Source organism: Schistocerca americana, chromosome 2, assembly GCF_021461395.2.
Source record: "Schistocerca americana isolate TAMUIC-IGC-003095 chromosome 2, iqSchAmer2.1, whole genome shotgun sequence".
In the NCBI taxonomy this organism is placed as follows: Eukaryota; Metazoa; Arthropoda; class Insecta; order Orthoptera; family Acrididae; genus Schistocerca; species Schistocerca americana.
Genome location: NC_060120.1, coordinates 828154817 through 828176068, shown reverse-complemented (window position 1 = coordinate 828176068; position 21252 = coordinate 828154817). Strand labels below are relative to the sequence as shown.

Below are 21252 nucleotides of genomic sequence, written 5' to 3'. Positions count from 1 at the left end.
ATCCTACCCACCTATCTCCTAAATATTATTTTATTTGTTTGTAGTGGCTTGCACTGACACCCATAAATATTATAGGTTTATTGGTATTTGTGTATTGTAATAGTTAATAGGACAATTATCTGACATCATTTGTGTGTTTGTTATGATTTGTATGTTACTGTAAAAGCATTTGTATGTGTATTCCAACTATTGTTCATGCCTGAACTGTCTGATTAGTGAAGATAAATATTCTGAACTGTTACCTGCACTTTTCAACATGATGTGTGACATTAGGACATGTTTAATTTCTGCTCATAAACTCTGATGAACAGTGTGATCAGTGCTAGTGAATTCTATCGAACTGCTTCTGCTGAGAGAGGTGACTTTTTGCTGTCTGCACCTACTCAACATTGCTGGGTGCAACTGATGGACTACTCCTACTGAAATGGTGTCACTTGTTAGTGTCTGCACCTGCTCTCAACATTGCTGGGTGCAACTGATGGACTGTTTCTACTGAAATGATATCACTTGTTGGTGTTTGCACCTACTCAACATTGCTGGGTGCAACTGATTGACTGCTTCTACTGAAATGATGGTCACTTGTTGGTGTCTGCACCTGCTTAACATTGCTGGGTGCATCTAATGAACTGTTTCCACTGAAATGAAGTCACTTGTTGCTGTATGCACCTACTCAACATTGCTGGGTGCAACTGATGAACTGTTTCTACTGAAATGAAGTCACTTGTTGCTGTCTGCACCTACTCAACATTGCTGGGTACCTCTGATGGATTGCCTCTACTGAACTAATGTGACTTGTGCTGGGTGTACCTGCTAAACCTTACTGAGTGCAACTGATGGACTGCTTCTACTGAAATGATGGTCACTTGTTGGTGTCTGCACCTGCTCAACATTGCTGGGTGCAACTGATGGACTGCTTCTACTGAAATGATGTCACTTGTTGGTGTCTGCACCTGCTCTCAACTTTACTGGTGCCACAGATGGAACTGCTTCTACTGAATAATGTCACTTGTTGCTGTCTGCACCTACTCAACATTGCTGGGTACCTCTGATGGATTGCCTCTACTGAACTAATGTGACTTGTGCTGGGTGTACCTGCTAAACCTTACTGAGTGCAACTGATGGACTGCTTCTACTGAAATGATGGTCACTTGTTGGTGTCTGCACCTGCTCAACATTGCTGGGTGCAACTGATGGACTGCTTCTACTGAAATGATGTCACTTGTTGGTGTCTGCACCTGCTCTCAACTTTACTGGTGCCACAGATGGAACTGCTTCTACTGAATAATGTCACTTGTTGCTGTCTGCACCTACTCAACATTGCTGGGTGCCTCTGATGAACTGCTTCTACTGAATTAATGTGACTTGTTGCTGTGTGTACCTCTTGAACTTTACTGGGTGCCACTGATGGTCTGCTTCTACTGAACTAATGTGACTTGTTGCTGGGTGTACCTGCTAAACTTGACTGGGTGCAACTGATGGACTGTTTCTACTGAAAAGATGTCACCTGTTAGTATTTTTTTTTGTATAAACTAATCATTGCAAGCATTTTATGTGAACATTTGTATAAACTGATTTTTTGTATATTGTGTAAACTATTATGTAAAGTCACATGTATGAAAAGAAGTTGTATTGCTTACTGTATTTCATATGTTAGGTTAGTGAAAGGTCAGTGCAAAGCCAAAATTTTTAACTAGTTATGTGATGTTTAGGTATTAATATTATCTTTTATTTTTGTCTGTATTTTTCTGGACGAATTTGGTGGTATTTTCACCACCAATGCTGGCAAAAATACCATCAAATTCTGGCCTGTGGAGGAGGGGCATATGAAAGGTGGCTACACTGTGCCACTGCGCCAGAGATTGCGCCAAAGAGTACTATTAAGCCGCCTCCACAGTGATTGTCGAGAGTTCATAGCAGTCAGTGCTTGTTGAGAGTTCGTGGAAGTCAGTGGTAGTAGAGAGCTCGTAGAGGACAGTGCTTGTGAAGAGATCGTAGAGGACAGTTTTGTCGAGAGCTCGTGGTTGTTGTGAAGTTGGAGCAAGATGTTGTAGTAAAGAGTATAGTTCCATGTCTTATGCAGTTATTTGATGGGAGAGATAGCAGATGTTATTGTAATGAGTGCATTTCGTCAATATATATGAAGGTAAAATTTATAATGTTCCTTTATTAGTTGTGTATCTGAAATAATGTGTCACTACAGGTTCAGTCAACAAAGCATCTGGCTTGTGTTCTTGGATTAGAGTGGAATTCTGGTTTTCTTGCGTAATTATAGTTTTCTAATTTTCTTTTGTCACGTCTGTATAGTTGGTATTTAAAAATTCTTGTCTTGTTGGAAAAGAACCGTGCCAGATGCATACGTTGAGTCACACTCCCACATACAGAACAGTTACATTTGTGCTTGGATTTTGTAGGTTTTTTAGTTGCTGGGGACTTAATTAATTAACTGTGTTTACGAAAATTTTCTTACATTGTTTGTTGCAGTCAGATAGCGTAATAATACTAGTCAGGGCCAACCGATTACGAGACTTACGTAATCGGACAGACAGTTACTAAAAATTAAAATTAAAAGTATTTTCAAAATTATTTAAATTAAGCCCCCATGCACTGTTTACACGCTCGCACTGCACATCGCGAATTGTGCACTGAAAAGCATTTTTATGAAAACTGGTAAGATACCGTCTTGCATTGCACATCGCAAGTTCGGAAAATGAAATTTGGTTTTGGTCAGGCACATCAAATATTCCTTATAGCAACAGGCCGCATAGCAGACGAGCGTTCAGTGCGTACAGGTATGCCAAAAAATTTCATTACCATCAAGATTCATGTAAATTGTAAGACACAGTGAGTGTCAGAGTGTAAATGTGAAAATAACATCGCATCAGTTCAGAGGCATCTACTAGTGGAAGATTTCATTAAAGTACTATCTTGTGAATTTTCAAGCAGTTTTAACAGAAAGTCAAATGCATAGATTGTTACGTCCATTTGCAGTGTAGTTATAATAACAGTTCTTGTTTACAAGACTAAGATAAAGAATAGCTATATTCAGGGCCAACATTTTAATCTGAGTCATTTGTTTTGAAGTCAGATAGCATTAGTAAATTTCATTGAAAATGGATTTCTGTCTCGCAGATGAACTGTTTGATGTACCGATTGGTCTGGATTCCGCATCGTGTAGCTTGAGCTTCACGTAATTCCGTAAAAAATTAGGTTTTCATAAAGTTTCCCTGGGGTGATATTTACGTATTACGATGTAAAAAATAGTTATGCGTTTCTCAGATACCAATCTGACACTTACAAGCACGAGTTTAGAAATATAACAAGCAACTTTCAATGTTCCGTCGGGGAGAGATCTGGCAATCTTGGTAGCCACAAGAGTACCTCAACATCACGCAGACAATACGTAGAAATAGGTTCCATGTGTGGACAAGCATTTTCCTGTTGAAAAATAGCAATGCCACGAAAGGCAACACGTGAGGACGTAGGCCGTCCGCTACGTATCATAGTGCCGTCAGTGTTCCCTCGATCACTACCAGCCATGCCCTGCAGACATACCCGATGGCTCCCCAAATCGTGGTGTCAGGAGTATCAACGCTGTGCCATTGGATGAATAAGACCTCTCCACAGCCCCCCCACCCCACCCCTGTCCCCTCATACTCGTCGATGATAAGTCACTCAGGGTAGAACAGAACCGCGATTCTTTGGCCACAGTGTGACGCCATGCTTTCTGGTCAGTGGACCATTCCAAACGCAGGTGTTTGTGGGTGATGTTCATTAACTGCAGTCTACACATGGCTACTGCTGGTCTCCTACCAATGATGAGGGATGACAAAGTGTTGTGGGGAGTCCCTTGCTTGTTCTCTGATGGTAGGTGAAGATGTGAAAAGGTTGTGATGTGCGATCCTCTGATTTGGTGGTCAAAGCGCTGGAACCCTGAAGACGAGTATATCTGCCCTCACGTTCCCATTGAGTCCAAAATCGGGCCACGGTTGCATGCGAATGTCCCACAGTTATCACTCAAAATGTAATGCTGTTCACGCACCTTACATATCATACCAGGTAACTGCACAAAACATGAACCAGCTAATGCACTCTGGTGGCCGTTCTACCTGTAACAGAGAATTGTAACTCTGTAATCAGTTACATATCTACCAATGGTGTGGATTTCACGGGCAGTGTATTATTAGAATTACGGTCGCTTTACCGAGACGTACACCAGGCGGTTAAACGAAGGAAGAGATCTATGATTTACTTAGAAGAGGGAAGAGAAATTTTAGGCAATGGACCCATATTATTGTGTAATAAAGAAGTGTTCTCAAGCTTATACATCAATATAACGTTTGTTCACATTTGAAAACAAGTGTTGTTCATTTTTGATGGCTTTATAGTTCTAAAAGAAGTCACATGGTGATAAAATTACGTAATAGAAAAATGAAGTGAGGTGAAATATAGAGTCAATGCGCAGAAACAGAGCTATTATCCAACAAAAAAAAGTAATCAAAAATATTTTCGTTGGCCTGTTTAAAAGAACCGCTTTGAGGTGGGTGGAGGAGGCCAATAGATGGCCACTTATGAAACACTTTCCGGTGTATCCAAATGCCTCGTCCGTTTAGAAACTGCTCTCCCCATCCAACCGTGTTGTATTGGTAAAGTGTAGCAGTAAGTTAGTAGCGCCGAATCCATTCTGCAAGGCCGAATGAAAAATACACTTGAGACATTCGCTTCGGCATTTTAGTGGGTTTTGGCAAGCCCATATTTACTTCTAGAGGAGACCGAGCAGATACTATAACACCCACAAAATACTGGATCACGTTCTTATAGCTTGATCAATGTAAAATATTTTACTTGGAAACAATCCACGTTCACAGGATGGCAAATTGTATTTGTTAGTGTCGCCGTACTCGATAACTTATCGCTTGACACGATACGGAGTTATAAACTTATCTCATTGTACAACTGACACTTTGATACGGTTCTGACTTCCAATACAACTCGCGCTGCTGGCTCTAAGGCGATGGTGTCGTCGTAAGCATGACTGCAGACTGTGGCTGAGCGACGCTGCGCTCTGACATGTAAACGTCACCACAGATATTCGGATTTAGGTTATGACATGTTCGATAAGCCTGCCATCTTTGGTGATGATGTGGTGCAGACGTTTAGCGACATTCTGCGTGACCTGCTGAAGCGTCATAACATCGATGCTGTCGATGACCTCCTGAATGGCTGTTTTCAGCTCAGCAATGGTTTGTCTTTAATGTACCCCATGCCAGTGGCCTCTGGGTACCCCAGAGCCAGAATGCGGTCCCCATAGTGCTTCTCCAGGACATCAAACATTCTCCTGCTTCGATGGGATCGAGCTCCATCTTGTATGAACCACAGCTTGCCGAAATCAGGGTCCTTTGGGAAATGGAGATGAAATCTTCACGTACTGTTTGATAGTCACTGTGCCATCAAAGTTCGTTTATTTCGTTTTTGCCACTGTTAAAATGCTAACCATTGAAGAACGTATGTTTTTAGTCGAACAAGTGTTCAAAGCTGGCGGTAAATACACAGTTTCAGTTCGTCAAATATTTAATTCAGTTTTCCCGGAAACTACTCGATATTTCCGATAAAATGTCCGTGAGTCTGAACAAGTCAGTAAGAAAACCCGCCCAGGAAATCGATGTTAGTGTCGGAACGGCCCACACAGCTGTAAGGAAAAATTAGAACTTTTCCCATACAAAGTGACAGTCGTGCAAAAACTGAAAAATAATGATCATGGCATGAGACTGAATTATTGTCAATCGTTCAAAAATTTCGTTCAACAAAATGGAAGGGATATTCTTAATGAAACGTTTTTCACTGATGAGGCGTGGTTTCGTTTATCCTGGTACATGAACTCGAAAAATTCTCGTATGAGGAGTACTGTAAATCCATTGTGTATTCATGAGGAACCACTTCACTCTGTGAAAATAGGAGTTTGGATTGCAATTTCTAGACGTCGGATTGTGGGTCCCATATTTTTCAACGAAACAATAAACGCACAACGATACTGCAGTGATATTCTGTACCCATTCATAGAACTTGTGTTAAGTGAAATACTGAACGGTTATTTTGAACAAGATGATGCAACCGCGCATACAGCTCGCGTTTCAATGTCGCTGCTTGCGGATGTTTTCGGTGATCGCAAATTTCACAGGGACTTTGGCCTCCACGATCGCCTGACGTAACACAACCTGACTTTTTCTTCTGGGGTGCAGCGAAAGCAACTGTCTATAAAAACCGTCCAAAATCCATCGATGAATTGAAAACTGCAATACCTACTTTCACTGCTTCTGTTACAGAAGAAATGTTACAGCTTGTGTTTGGAACATGATTAGACGAATTGAATTGTGCATTCAACAGGGAGACACTTTCAACATTTAAAGTGAAAATTTGTAAGTAAAAATGAATATTCAATGAATTAATAACTTGTATTTCACTGAGTTTCATTTCAGTATATTCACTGCGGCATACGGCACGCGCGGCTAACAATCACACGGCAGTGTGGAGAGACTTCTTGAACACCCCGTATTAGAACATTTAAACAAGGTTATCGAATATTTAATGATACATGCCATTTCTTTCTGCAAAGCCCAGAAAATTAAAGTATGAACTAATTTCAACGTTTTACTTTATGTACGAGACAAGGTAACATGTAAAGGTAATTTATTAAAAATAACAAATGGGGAAAAACGTTGCCTGTAACATCGTTTTCTACCTGAGTCTCCACGCCGTTGGTCGACCTCTGGAGGAGCTTAACGAATCCTATCCGGAAGAAGCATCGCAGCATCATACATAACTACATATCCATTCTTGTACTGCCTCCACGATCTCGTCATCCGGCAGCATAAAACCAAAATCCTGAATGCAATGGATTGTTTTCTCAGCGAGCAAATTATATTGAAACAAAAATTACATATTTTTGAAGCTCTCCTTTCCTCGTCGTTTTAATTCCGGGTTTTAGATCTTCAGATCTCGCAGTAGCTTACCGTAGCAATCGCTCTTCACATTCTAACATTTAGGAGTGTGAGGAATCAGCAGTGGGCCTTCGAGACTCCAAAACACTGACGACATCAACTTCGTTTCTGAACATTTTGCTACAGGTGAAGTAGGATTTTTACATACCATACTCTGTCGCTTATTCTGTGGTTTTTAGTGGTGGACCCACGTCCCATTAGCGGTTACTATGTCACTAAAACTGTTGTGCGGGGTCCGTATCATTGATTAACTGTGGGGCTCCTCTCCAGCAATTTGTATTCAAATCTTTTTTAAATGTGTATTTTATTATAAGCGACGGTAACACCTAAAAAAATTTATTTCACTGTTTTAAAAAATTACAGATGCTATACACTTTTCAACCTATATCTGATCAACTCAGTAAACATTAACAAAGACACGAGAATTACACGATACAATCTGTGTGCATTAACTTCACTCCTGGAGGAAGGCAAAATCATCGTTTAGTCAAGGAAATAGTTAAATATTACTCCGTTTATTCGACCCTTTCCAATAAAAAATTATTAACACTCTGAGGTGGCTACGCAGTAACGCATTAAGACTGTCAGATCATACACGCGAGTGCTGTCTCGATTCTGAGTTTTGATTGATTTCCCTGGTTAATCTTGTGTGCGCTAGTCGGATGGATAAGCCTTTCTGTCTTAGTTTCGCTTTACACAAACAAGGAAAATACGGAAAAATTAGATTTACATTACAACACGAAAAATGAGATGGGTTTCAACATTATACTTCAACCTGTGCCGGCCGCGGTGGTCTAGCGGTTCTAGGCGCTCAGTCCGGAACCGCGCGACTGCTACGGTCGCAGGTTCGAATCCTGCCTCGGGCATGGATATGTGTGGTGTCCTTAGGTTGGTTGGGTTTAAGAAGTTCTAAGTTCTAGGGGACTGATGACCACAGATGTTAAGTCCCATAGTTCTCAGAGCCATTTGAACCATTTTGAACTTCAACCTGTAAATTTAGCTAGAGAGGAGAGAGAGAGAGAGAGAGAGAGAGAGAGAGAGAGAGAGAGAGAGAGAGAGAGAGAGATTAGCAGACTACAGCTCTACAATTTGTCTCAGTTTTCCGAGCGCTCTCGTAAAGAATTAGCCATCCCTCCGTTCAGTATCATATTTAGGCACCGATCCCTCAAATGCCTTTCAGAAACGAACGTTTAAAATTTTAAAGTTATGCATTGAACAGTCTTCCGTGTCATTCTGGTGACAGTTAGTATGAAATGAATCAAATGAGAGACGACACTGTGTAGAAATTCAAGAAAGCACTGAAACATGGTAGACAATCATACCGTACAGGCACAGTGTGGCTGTCTCCAGCCAATCAGGTTTTGGTGTAGTGATACTTCCTGCAGGCCGTGGCTCGAGCTCCCCCTGCAGGAAGTAGTACTCAGAATGTCTGTTTCCATTATCTTGTATGTAAGTAGCCGGTATTTACCATGGTGCTTTTGGCACGCCTTGGACATAGACAACCCCGTCCTCTGTGGTGTAATATGGGTTGCCGGCCCTCAGGGGCTACCTTGGCTCTGGCATAACAAAATTCTTCTTTCATTCCTTTAAAAATACTGTACAATCACGCGCATAATCCTAAACAGCGGTACTATTTTAAGTTAAAAACTGCCAACGTTTATTTCCTCCCAAACAAAGCTGGACAGTGCGGCTACAGCACGCATGACAGCAGGGTCTACTGAAATGTTTACGTGTGCTGTATGCTCCTTCTTCAAAAAGCCTTGAATGTGGTTCAGATTTCTTAACGTTCCTGTTTATGTGCCAGTTGACGTGTTGCACGACGCTCCGCTACGGTCGCAGGTTCGAATCCTGCCTCGGGCATGGATGTGTGTGATGTCCTTAGGTTAGTTAGGTTTAAGTAGTTCTAAGTTCTAAGGGACTGATGACCTCAGCAGTTTAAGTCCCATAGTTCTCAGAGCCATTTGAACCACTTTTTGCACGACGCTCTTCCTCATTGAGGGTAAACGTCCAGTTTTAAAGCTATTTATCCACTCAAATATTTTTCGTTCATTAAGACTGCTATCACTCTGCGAATAATCTTCTCGGTTTTAATCCCTTTGGAGACCAGAACCCTATTTCTTCCTCAGTGCATACGTACAACACAGCCAGGTCAACGTCAAAGTGATCCCATACTCAGGAAATGAGCGCAGAGGAGTAGGTGCAGGAATGCTGCATCGTCGCCCTTGGTTCTGCTGGAGGTGGTTTGCTGTTGCCTTCCTGCGACCTGTTATGAAGTAACGAGTGTGTATCTATATTGTGTGCATGATTGTGTTGAGTGCGTGTACCATGTAGTATTGGATCTGTATTGTTATGGATGAAGAGAAGAGAGAGAGTGAAATCGTGTGCTGCCACATAGCCTACACCTCTTAAATAGCACCAATGGGACTAGCCGAGCTTAACGTCCCCGTCCAGCGAACGGATCACTATCAACAGTGTCACATGCCCTCACTTCGATGAGGCACTGCGGAGGGCTTTACAATTTAATCCACGACACTGGCGTAAAAACTGGTGATCAGGAACTTTCCGCCACCACCTCTGCTCCCAAATATTGGCACTGAAAATTTTTCATCACCACGGTTCAGACTTACTACCGAGTCCAGTGCCACCGCTGAGGCGTGCGTTAGCTGTCTCGGCTACGGAGGCGGGTACAATGGAGCACCTATAATAAATGCTCTGAAATCGTTGGAAACAGAGCCATTCACTGAACCAACGCATTTACTGTACACTGAGGTGACAAAAGTCATGGGACAGCGATATGTCCATATACAGATGGCGGTAGTATCGCGTCCACTAGGTATAAAAGGACAGTGCGTTGGACGACCTGTCATCTGTAATCAGATGATTCATGTCAAAAGGTTTCCGACGGGAATGTGGCCGCGCTACGGGAATTAACAGACTTTGAACGCGGAGCTAGACACATGGGGACATTTAATTTCGGACATCTTTAGCGAGTACAGTATTCCGAGATCCATGGTGTTAAGAGTGTACCGAGAATACCAAATTTCAGGCATTCCCCTCCATCGCGGACAACGCAGTGGCCGACGGCCTTCACTTAGCGAACGAGAGCAACGGCTTTTGCGTAGGGTTGTCAGTGCTAACAGACAAGCAACAATGTGTAAAATAACCGCAGAAATCAATGTGGGACGTATGAAGAGGTACCCGTTAGGCCAGTGCAGCGAAATTTGGCGTTAGTGGGCTATGGCAGCAGCCTATCGACGCGAGGGCCTTTGCTAACAGCCGGCCGGGGTGGCCGAGCGGTTCTAGGCGCTATAGTCTGGAACCGCGCGACCGCTACGGTCGCAGGTTCGAATCCTGCCTCTGACATGGGTGTGTGTGATGTCCTGAGGTTTGTTCGGTTTAAGTAGTTCTAAGTTCTAGGGAAATGATGACCTCAGAAGTTAAGTCCCATAGTGCTCAGAGCCATTAGAACCATTTTTCCTTTTTTTTTTTTTGCTAACAGCGTGACGTCCGCCCCAGGTAGCTGAGTGAGCCGGTACGGTAGCTCAGCGTGTTCGGTCAGAGGGTTAGCTACCCTCTGTAACAAAAAAACTGAGTGAATGGATAAGCGAAGAATCTAAATGGGTGTCATCAGACGTCCGCCTCGAACAAATTCAACGAACAATCTAGAACAAAATGAGATAAAAAAAGTGGTCAGCGCGACAGAATGTCAATCCTAACGCCCTGGGTTCGATTCCCGCCTAGGTCGGAGATTTTCTCCGCTCAGGTACTGCATGTTGTGTTGTCCTAATCGTCATCATTTCATCCCCATCGACGCGCAAGTCGCCGAAGTGGCGTCAAATCGAAATACTTGCACCCAGCGAACGGTCTACCCGACGGGAGGCTGTAGTCACACTACATTTATTTTGTCCGCCCCTGGTAGCTGAGTGGTCAGCGCGACGGAATGTCATGGTTCAAATGGCTCTGAGCACTATGGGACTTAACATCTGAGGTCATCAGTCCCCTAGACTTAGAACTACTTAAACCTAACTAAACTAAGGACATGACACACATCCATGCCCGAGGCAGGATTCGAACCTGCGACCGTAGCGGTCGCGCGGTTCCAGACTGAAGCGCCTAGAATCGCTCGTCCACACCGGCCGGCCGGAATGTCATACCTGACGGCCCGGCTTCGATTCCCGCCTGGGCCGGAGATTTTCTCCGCTCAGGGACTGGGTGTTGTGTTGTCCGTATCACCATCATTTCATCCCCATCGACACGCAAGTCGCCGAAGTGGCGTCAAATCGAAAGACTTGCACCACGCGAACGGTCTCCTCGGCGGAAGGCCCTAACCACACGGCATTTCCAACAGCATGACGTCGTCTGCAGCGCCTCTCCTGGGCTCGTGATCACGTCGTTTAGATCCTAGACGACGGGAAAACCACGACCTGGTTAGGTGTGTCCGAATTACAGTTGGTAAAAGCTGATGGTAGGGTTGGAGTGCGGTGCAGATACCACGAAGCCATTGACCTAAGTTCTCAAGTCACTGTATAAGCTGATCGTGGTTCTATAACCGTGTGGGCTGCGTTTACGCGGAATAGACTGAGTCCCCTGGGCCAATCGGTTACTTGGAGACCATTTGCAGCCACATTTGCAGCCATTCTTGATCTTCACGTTCCCGAACAACGATGCAATTTTTATGGATGACAGGGCGCCATGTCACTGGGCGACAATTATTCGCGATTTGTTTGAAGAACATTTGGACAATTTGAGCAAATTCTTTGGCCTCCCAGATCGCCCGACATGAATCTCATCGAGCATGTGTTGTTGTTGTGGTCTTCCGTCCAGAGTGGTTTGATGCAGCTCTCCATGCTACTCTATCCTGTGCAAGTTTCTTCATCTCCCAGTACCTACTGTAACCTACATTCTTCTGAGTCTGCTTAGTGTATTCATCTCTTGGTCTCCCTCTACTATTTTTACCCTCCACGTTGCCCCCCAGTACTAAATTTGTGATCCCTTCACGCCTCAGAACATGTCCTACCAACCGATCTCTTCTTCTAGTCAAGTTGTACTACAAAGTATTTATAGGACATAATTGAGAGGTCAGTTCGCGCACAAAATCCTTCTCTGCCAACACTTTCGCAACTATGGACGACTTGTTGAATCAATGCCACGTCGAGCTACTGCACTGTCCCGGGATAAAGAAGATCTGACACAATATAGGTGTTATCCCATTTCTTTTGTCACCTCTTCGTATAAGGACAATGGTGAGGCTAAAGCAAGTCATTGGTGAGTCAGTACTGTCAACCTATAGAGAAGAAGAAAATTGTCTTTACTTATTGACCTGCCCTCGGAATGTTGGACCCGACAATTTTATAGATAACTTAGGATTTAAAGCAATACGTTGTTAAGTTTTCCATCGTTTAGCGACATCATTTTAGGTTAGTTTTCGAACGATTCCATTTCCAGAGTGAGGCCTGTCCTCCTACTTTTCTAGTCCAGCTGAGAGAGCATGACGTAATGACGACAAGGAGTTGAACATTAACAAGGAAAGTGGCGGTGGGTAATTTGGAGACAAGTTCATAGGCACGTGGTCGTAGCGTGGATCCCGCCTTTGTCGTGATAGATGATGTGAGGTGGAGAGATAACAGATTATTCATTCGGGCTTGTTATTTAACTTTTCCACTTGCTGACGTTCCGCTATCTTATCTCTACGAGTGACGTTGCGCTTTATAGCATGTTTATTTCAGTTGCAGGATATTACCTAATTTAACTGATAAATTACGAAACCTATGTTTAAGTTCTGCACCGATACGAGCAGATTAATGGACATGAAGTAGTTCATCGGTATCTTGGCTCTATTGAGGGAAAACAGCCAGTTTTGGAAAGATCGTTATTGCAACCGCATTCTGTCGGAAACACGTTCTCTGTAGCACGCGATGCAAGTGCGAGAAAACATTCAGACAGTCCCATATTCAGGAAGGGAGGCGGGTAGATGCCCATAACGTGTAAGCTTTCGCAGCCGGCGTCTTCATTAATTAAAACTTCCAGGTTCGGAGGCCGCGGCCGAACAGTAGAAATTCTTCCTCGGCCAAAATCTTCCGAGGCTCACCTCAGAAGGTGTTACCCGCAGTTAGCAACGAAGTGCCAGGAGGAAACATTCCCGCTGTTCGACCGTGGCCTCGGCTAGGAAGTTTTAATTAATGACCAATAGCTGCATTCAGTTGGACTGATTGGCCAAATCCCTGTACTCAGCAGAGAATATGATGACAGTGTGGGATGATCCATATGGTGTCCCGACAAGATCCTGGTGAAGATGATGTGCCAGTGTCTTCTTATGATATAGGAACGATGTGTCAGATGTGCAATTGTGCTGCATGGATGTGACTAAGAGAGACTGTAACAGCACCCCAACTGCTGGTGCTCTGGCTTTATATGGTTAAGAACTTTTCAAATCAGGGTCGTACTTAGTGTCTGTACACTAGCAGTGCAGGCCGTACTAGGGAAAATTTTGTGATAGTGAACTCGCAAAAATAGCATTTTATAGAAATTTTCGAAATGAAAGCCTGTAGTGTAGCATTAATGATTCAGTACATTCATATATATTATAGAAATGTGTGTGAGTGTGTGTTCCACATCTCCTCATTGAAACCTTCCCGTCTCCTCTATATATCTTTTTTTTTTACGCAACCTTCCCTTCTACACTAACCTATGAAACCTTTCCTTAGGATGTCTATCTCTTGCTTGATAATAACAAATGAAATCTTCCCTTTGAAATTTATTATCTTTCTCAATCTTCGCATACAAATTTAATTGCGGCTTATTAAAAGTGATTTTCTGATTATTTCGACGAAACATAGAATGTGTCGTCGTCGTGGCCCTCAGTCGTTATCTGCAATAACCCAAAACTGTTCCTTACCTTTTTTACTGTTACTGGATCGCCATCTGACTGCTACATTGAACTGCGACATGAATATACTTACTCTGGTTTACTATATTAACTGCTGGTGGGCTGTCATAATAAGTGGCTGTATTTATTACCAAAGCTGACGTTATTCTTTAATAGCAACGCTGACGTTATATATGACGATAGTATCTGTTCCCGAAAGAACAGTTACCGTGGATGACCATGCAGCTTTGCTAGAAATGAAATGATAACTAAATGGACACCCTAGCTGCAAGCAGGCGTTGATGTACTTCATTGGAGACATGTTGAAAATGTGTGCCCCGACCGGGACTCGAACCCGGGATCTCCTGCTTACATGGCAGACGCTCTATCCATCTGAGCCACCGCGGGCACAGAGGCTAGTCGGGGCACACATTTTCAACATGTCCCCAATGAAGTATATCAACGCCTGCTTGCAGCTAGGGTGTCCATTTAATTATCAAAGCTGACGTTATTCTTTAATTAATTTGACTGAAGTTACGTAATTCATAGTTACACTTTTTCTTGACAACAATACAATTTTTGCAAAGTTTTACGTTGATGGTTTTTGGTATGGATTATAATCAGTAATGCAACATTGCTGGCAAAAATTAATTATATTCTGAAAACGCTTCAAATATTTACTGTTGGTAATGAAATGATTTTACGAACGTTCAAATGGGACTTACTTTTTACAATAATCTTACAACTAGCATTGCGCAAACATACCTTTCTTTCGCAAAGAAAATATTTCAATAATATTAGTTCCTCTTATGATAATAGTTAGTTGATGTCTCTGTACATCCGTTTATAATCTCCTGTAAATCATAGCTGGTGGCTGGCAGGCACACTGCTCCTCTCAACCACTCGCTTCAGACCTGCTACCAACTCGCTTCACATCCCGCTTACTACTGACTTCCTACGAACGCTGAAGTGCGGTCTCTCCTGCCAACAATGCTTTCTGGAGCAGACAATCCCTGCTACCATTACAAATGTATCAGTGCGCGGTCTTTCCCGCTCTTTTCTTAAAATGTATCCATACACGGTCTCTCCCGCCCTTTTTAAAATTATATCAATTTGCGGTCTCTCTTGCCAACAATACTTTGGTGCAGACATTCCCTGCTACCACAATTATTTCCAACATGACAAATATTAATTATTCCCACTTAATCCTATTAATAAAATATAAACATCTTTCATAAATTGTGGTTTGACAGTAGACAATAGAAATATACACGTCTTTCATCATAAACCAATTCACTGATTTCAACCAGACTTGGTAACCATAAACCTTCATGTCAGGCGACAATTGCTGTAGGGGTAGGAACCACCAACCAGTCAAAGGAGTGAGGGTGGGGGAGGGGAAGCATAGCCCACGACGCGTGAATTCCCAGACTTTGTTCATCCAGTATTTGAGAATGAGAGCACTTAGCAACAAACTTTACACATAATCTCAAAGCCATACGAAATTTTTTCTCGCTGAGAACCCCTGCAAAATGATGAAAGGAAAATGTTTATCGTTTGCTACTTTTTTGCTGCTCATGCAGTAAAAGTACCGCGTGATGCCTGACGTTATAATTTATTACTTCTTTACTACTAACTGTATTCGAGGCACATTTTGCAGACAGTGTGCACATATACCACTGAATGTGTAGGGTGACAATTACTCAATTATATGAAATAAAATCGTCATAATTTCTGAACGGTTTGCGTTAGAACGTTCAAACTGAATGGTTGTCCGGGCGGTATGATGGGAATTAGCATGCGATGCATAGTTTGGTTTAGCGACGAAGCTCACTTTCAGTTGGATGGGTTCGTCAATAAGCAAAATTGGAGCATTTGGGGGACTGAGAATCTGCATTTCGCGATCGAGAAATGTCTTCATTCTCAACGGGTGACCGTGTGGTGTGCAAGGTTCAGTCACAGAATACTCGATGCGATGTTCCTTGATGGCACAGTGACTACCAATGTCATCCCCATTATCTGAAGTGACTCTGATTTCGACAAGATGTAGTTCATGCAAGACAGAGCACGATCCCGTCGAAGCAGGAGAGAGGTTGATGTCCTGGAGGTGTATTTTGGCGACCGCATTCTGGCTCTGTGGTACCGAGAAACCTCTGCAGTTGTCGTAAGACTGGCTGCCATATTCTCCAGATTTGAACACATGCAACTCCTTTTTGTGGGGCTATATTAGAGACAAGATGTACAGCAACATCCCCAAAACCATTGCTAAGCTGGAGACAGCCATTCAGGAGGTCATCAACAGCATCGATGGTGCGACACTTCAGCGGGTCATGCAGAATTTCGCTATTCATCTGCGCACATCATCGCCAATGATGGCAGGCATATCGAAGATGTCATAACCTAAATCAGAATACCTGTAGTGACGTTTACATGTTGAATAAACTGTGTGCACGCCGTAGTTTGTAATTAATTTACGTTTTCTCTCGCGTAGTTCAATACTTGTCACCCAGTAAGTGCAATATTTTATCGTTGCACGAAACTAGCTCAGGCGGTATGACGTCATAAACAGTGATATGCATGAAAAGCCGGCCGCGGTGGCCGCGCGGTTCTAGGCGCTTCAGTCTGGAACCACGCGGCTGCTGCGGTCGCAGGTTCGAATCCTGCCTCGGGCATGGATGTGTGTGATGTCCTTAGGCTATTTAGGTTTAAGTAGATGTAAGTCTAGGGGACTGATGACCTCAGATGGTAAGTAACATAGTGCTTAGAGCCATTTGAACCATAAATACGTGAAAATCTGCCGCATCATGAATGACGTTTAAATGTATTACTTCGTTGCTTTTTACTCTAATCGCAACACATTTAGCATATGCCGCTGAATATACCTACAAAGTAATATCACTGTACGACAGTATAGTTCACGAGACATGGCGTCATAAACATTAAGCACAAGGCCGAACGCTGCGTGGTACGGGTGTGGTCGCTAAGCTATAAATAAATACCTGGGCAATACCAGGTTTCTCTGCTATTAACTGGATAAAATTTAACTATACCATTCATGATTTAATGAACTGATGAAATTTTAAAAAATGAAAAGAAGTTTGGTGTGGTACTTCTGCTTTTAAATTCCTCTTCCATGTTATGGCAATTCGTTTGTGTTTTATACCGATATACAATTACAGACCGTACGGAAAAGTATAAAAAAGTCTTTAGCCATGGAGGTCTCAGGTTCAGTCTCAGACAGTAACAGTATGAAATTTAACTATACCATTCATGATTTAATAAACTGATGAAGTTAAAAGCAATGAAAAGAGTTTTCGTTTGGCACTTCTACTTTTAAAATCCTCTTCATTGTTAGCCAATTCGTTTGTGTTTTATGGCGATATATAATAATAGTTCATATGGAAACATGTAAAAACGTCTTCAGCCCAGGAGATCCTAGGTTCAATCTCTGACAGGTGCACGGATTTTTCATCATACCCGTCCCTGCAGGACGCCCCCAGATCCACTCAGCACTTTATCAACTGAGTACTGGGGAACTTTCCTGGGGGTAAAAGGTGGCATGGACGATGGGCCCGACACCATCCCCTGCCAGTGCTGCAGCGAAGAAAGGCTGCACTCTACCCACTGCCAAGACAATAATCCTGTCACAGACTTGTCTAACAAACTTTACTCCAATTTTTACAGTGAAAGCTTTACTCTGCTGTTACGTTATTTTTGTTCATCTAGAAGACGATAATGGCCGCAATGGCTGTTCTATGTCATACGCAACAATGGTAAGTGCAGCTATCATAATGCTGTAACAGGGATGTTGACAAAATTTTGAAGTTGTTCCGAATCAAAGGTAGTACAATTAATATGATAAAAACTTATTTTTGAGTAAATCTGTATTTCAAAAAACATACTTTTGAACTGATTGTAGAATTTTCTGTTAAAACCCTCACAGTGGTTTCGTGTCATTGCTATGACTCCACGAGTCTAAATCTACACCTACATCAGCATTTACATACATTTGTGGCACAATATGACTCGAAGAATGGATAGGTTGGTATGACACGTTCTGAGGCGTAAAGGGATCACCAATTAGAACTGGAGGGAGGTGTGGAGGGTAAAAATCGCAAAGGGAGAGCAAAAGTTGAATACACTAAGAAGATTCAAAAGGATGTAGGTTGCAGTAATTAGTCGGAGATGAAGAGGCTTGCACAGGATAGAGTAGCATGGAGAGCCGCGTCAAACCAGTCTTTGGACAGAAGACCACAACAACAACAACAACAACAACAACAACTGTTTGGTGTTGTGCTACCATTGTAGTGAATACTTATTATCCAGTCGCGTGCACTAACGGCTGTCAGTTTTGTCTTATTTTGAAAATAGTAGCTGGCCACTTCGAAAATCTGAAACTGTACCCATTGGCTTTAGGTCAAGATGTCACTGTATGATGTTATTACCTTGTTTTTTTTTTAATGTGTGCGGCTGGTGTCTCCAAATAATTAAAGAAATCTTGCCAGTTTTGTTAAGAAACTTCTAAGTGGCTTAGTGCCACCCATCAGTAATGTTAACTGTTCTTTTTTATATGAGTAAAACAAGTCATGATTTGGAATCACGATATACGTAATCCTGTTGAATGATCTAAGTGCCCGCATCTCGTGGTCGTGCGGTAGCGTTCTCGCTTCCCACGCCCGGGTTCCCGGGTTCGATTCCCGGCGGGGTCAGGGATTTTCTCTGCCTCGTGATGGCTGGGTGTTGTGTGCTGTCCTTAGGTTAGTTAGGTTTAAGTAGTTCTAAGTTCTAGGGGACTGATGACCATAGATGTTAAGTCCCATAGTGCTCAGAGCCATTTGAATGATCTAAGTAACAGTGTATGTTCGTTGAATGATGTAAATAAATGTTTTGTTAATCTATTGTCCAGTGGCTTTCCACTCAAGGATCACTTTATCCACGTTATCCCGGTCTGAAGGTTTTAAAGTGGTCGGTAGTTCCAAAGTAATCCCACCTTCCTTCACAAATCCCGAAACCCCACTGGGTCCTCACCTCCTACCACTTAAACCACGAGTACGTGGAGGAATTACCAAACCTAAAAACATACGACTTGTAATAGGTAAGCCGCGCGGAGTGGCCGTGCGGCTTGGGGCGCCAAGTCACGGATTGCGTTGACCTCCCGCAGGAGGTTCGAGTCCTGCCTCGGGCATGAGTGTGTGTGTTGTTCTTAGCATAAGTTAGTTTAAGTAGTGTGTAAGTCTAGGAACCGATGACCTCAGCAACTTGGTCCCTTAGGAATTCACACACACATGTAATAGGTATAATTATTACCCTGCATACGACCTAAACATTGATGTAGTGTTGTTCAGTCAGCTGTCCTCAGTCACCAATAGAAATATATGCATTTATACCCCTTACACTCTATACAATGGCATTTACACACTTAGAGGACTAATCTGATAAGGCTGGGACGGGCAGTCTGTCAGGGTCTTATAGTGGTAACCATTCCAGAAATTACATGAAGTAGTTAAGGGAAGCCACGGTAAATATAGATGAAGGTGGTCAGATGGTGATTAGAGTCTCTATTTATCTGAATGTAAGGTCAATCTATTTAAAACAGTGCAACCACATTCGAATTGCCACTATTGTACAATGCATTCTTGCAAAGAAGTTACTTCACAGTGCAAAAAAGTTGGTGCTACATTGTTCATCACTTCGACGTCAAAGAGGCCTTTTTGTCCTTCTTTGCTTTGAGAACATACACATTAGCACTGTCGTCACAAGCAGTCATAACCGTTTACAGCTATTTTATATAAGGACGCGAAGTTATCTACTTGAAACAGCGTAGATGAAGCTCCTACATCTACATCCACACTTCGCAGCCACCTTACGGAGTGTGGTTAAGGGTACTTCGAGTACCACGATCCTTTTCCCCTTTTCGTGTTCCATTGACAAATAGCAAGCGGGAAGAACGATTGTCGGTAAAACTCGGTGTGGCATCTTATGCTTCTGACTTAGTAGTCGTGAGCATTTCGCGAGACGTACAGAGGAGATACTAATATGTTGCCGGCTCTTCTCGGGACATATATATGCTCTCGGAATTTCAACAGTAAAATTATGCATGATGCACAGCGCCTCACTTGTAGTACCTCCCACTCGAGTTCTTTGAACGTCCCAATAACGCTCTCGAGCTTACAAAAGATTCCGTGACGAAACGCGCAGCGCCGCGCCGCTCTTCGTTGGATTTTGTCTGTATTTTCTATTAATCCAACATGACAATGCTCCCAAACCGATGAAAATACTCAATAATTTGTCTACACCGTGTTTTGTAAACATTACATTTCCGTAAGATTCCCCTAATGAGTCTCTGCCATCTGCTTTTCCCTTATTTGTTTTATGTTCTCATAGCACTTTAGGTCGCTCTTGATGATTACTCCTAGGCATTTTACATCACGTGCCTTCTTCGTTGGATCGTCTCTGTCTCTTCTATAACCCAGCCCGGTAAGGATCCAAATGTATGGGCAGTACTGAAGAATCGGTCGAACGGGTGTTTCGTAAACCACTCCTTTTGCAGGTGAATTACATTTCATTAAGTTTCTCCCGGTGAATCTATGTCTGACACTTGTTTTCCCTACTATTTGTTTTGCTTCATGATTCTACATTAGGTCGCTCCTAGGTATCTCTCCTAGGCCTTTTACGGTATTTAGTTACTGTTTCCAGTGGTTTGTCACCAATAGCGCAATCGAACAGCAGGGGTTTCATGGCTTGTCTACGCGCACTGCAAAACACTTATTTGTGCTCAAGGTCAACTACAATTATTGCTCCACCGGTCGATCCTGTTTAGATCTTCTTACATCTCATTACAGTCTTCTGACGCGCAAGCTTCCTACACACGACAGCGACATCTGCGATAGCCTCACGGAGCTTCCAGAGTTATCCACTACATCATTATGATAAATTTTAAATGGTAGTCGTGCTATGCACTCCCTTGGTGTACTCCTGAAATTATTGACGATATCGTTCCGTTGAAAACGAATTGTTGAGTTCTGTCTGCAAGGAAGTCACGTATAGAATCACAAGTCTGGTACGATGCTAGGTAAGCTCGCACTTCGTTCACCATAAGACAGTGCGGAACTCCCAGACAGACGTTAAAGAGCAGCTTCCGGTATATGAGGTGGTGAGCCTTTCCTGCGGATTTACGACAGATGCTGCTGAAGAAGTTGGCGGGCCACTTCATCGAATGCCTTTCAGGAGTCAAGGAACACAGCTGCAACCACAGCACCTTCGTTTACAGCGCTCTGTATCTCGAGAATGAACAGAGCGAGTTGAGTTTCGCAACATCTTCGTTTGCAGAGAAATAAAAACAAATTATTAAATCTGGATTACACCTTATTCACTGTAGAGAATGCAAGGTGT

At 42.9% G+C, this 21252-nt stretch overlaps 1 non-coding gene across 1 annotated transcript; it reads right to left on the bottom strand.

Moving 5' to 3' along the window:
- Positions 1 to 14194: 14194 nt before the first annotated feature.
- On the bottom strand, positions 14195 to 14269 carry Trnat-ugu. The gene has a single exon. It is a non-coding gene; the product is annotated as a tRNA-Thr (tRNA).
- Between the last annotated feature and the right edge of the window lie 6983 nt (positions 14270 to 21252).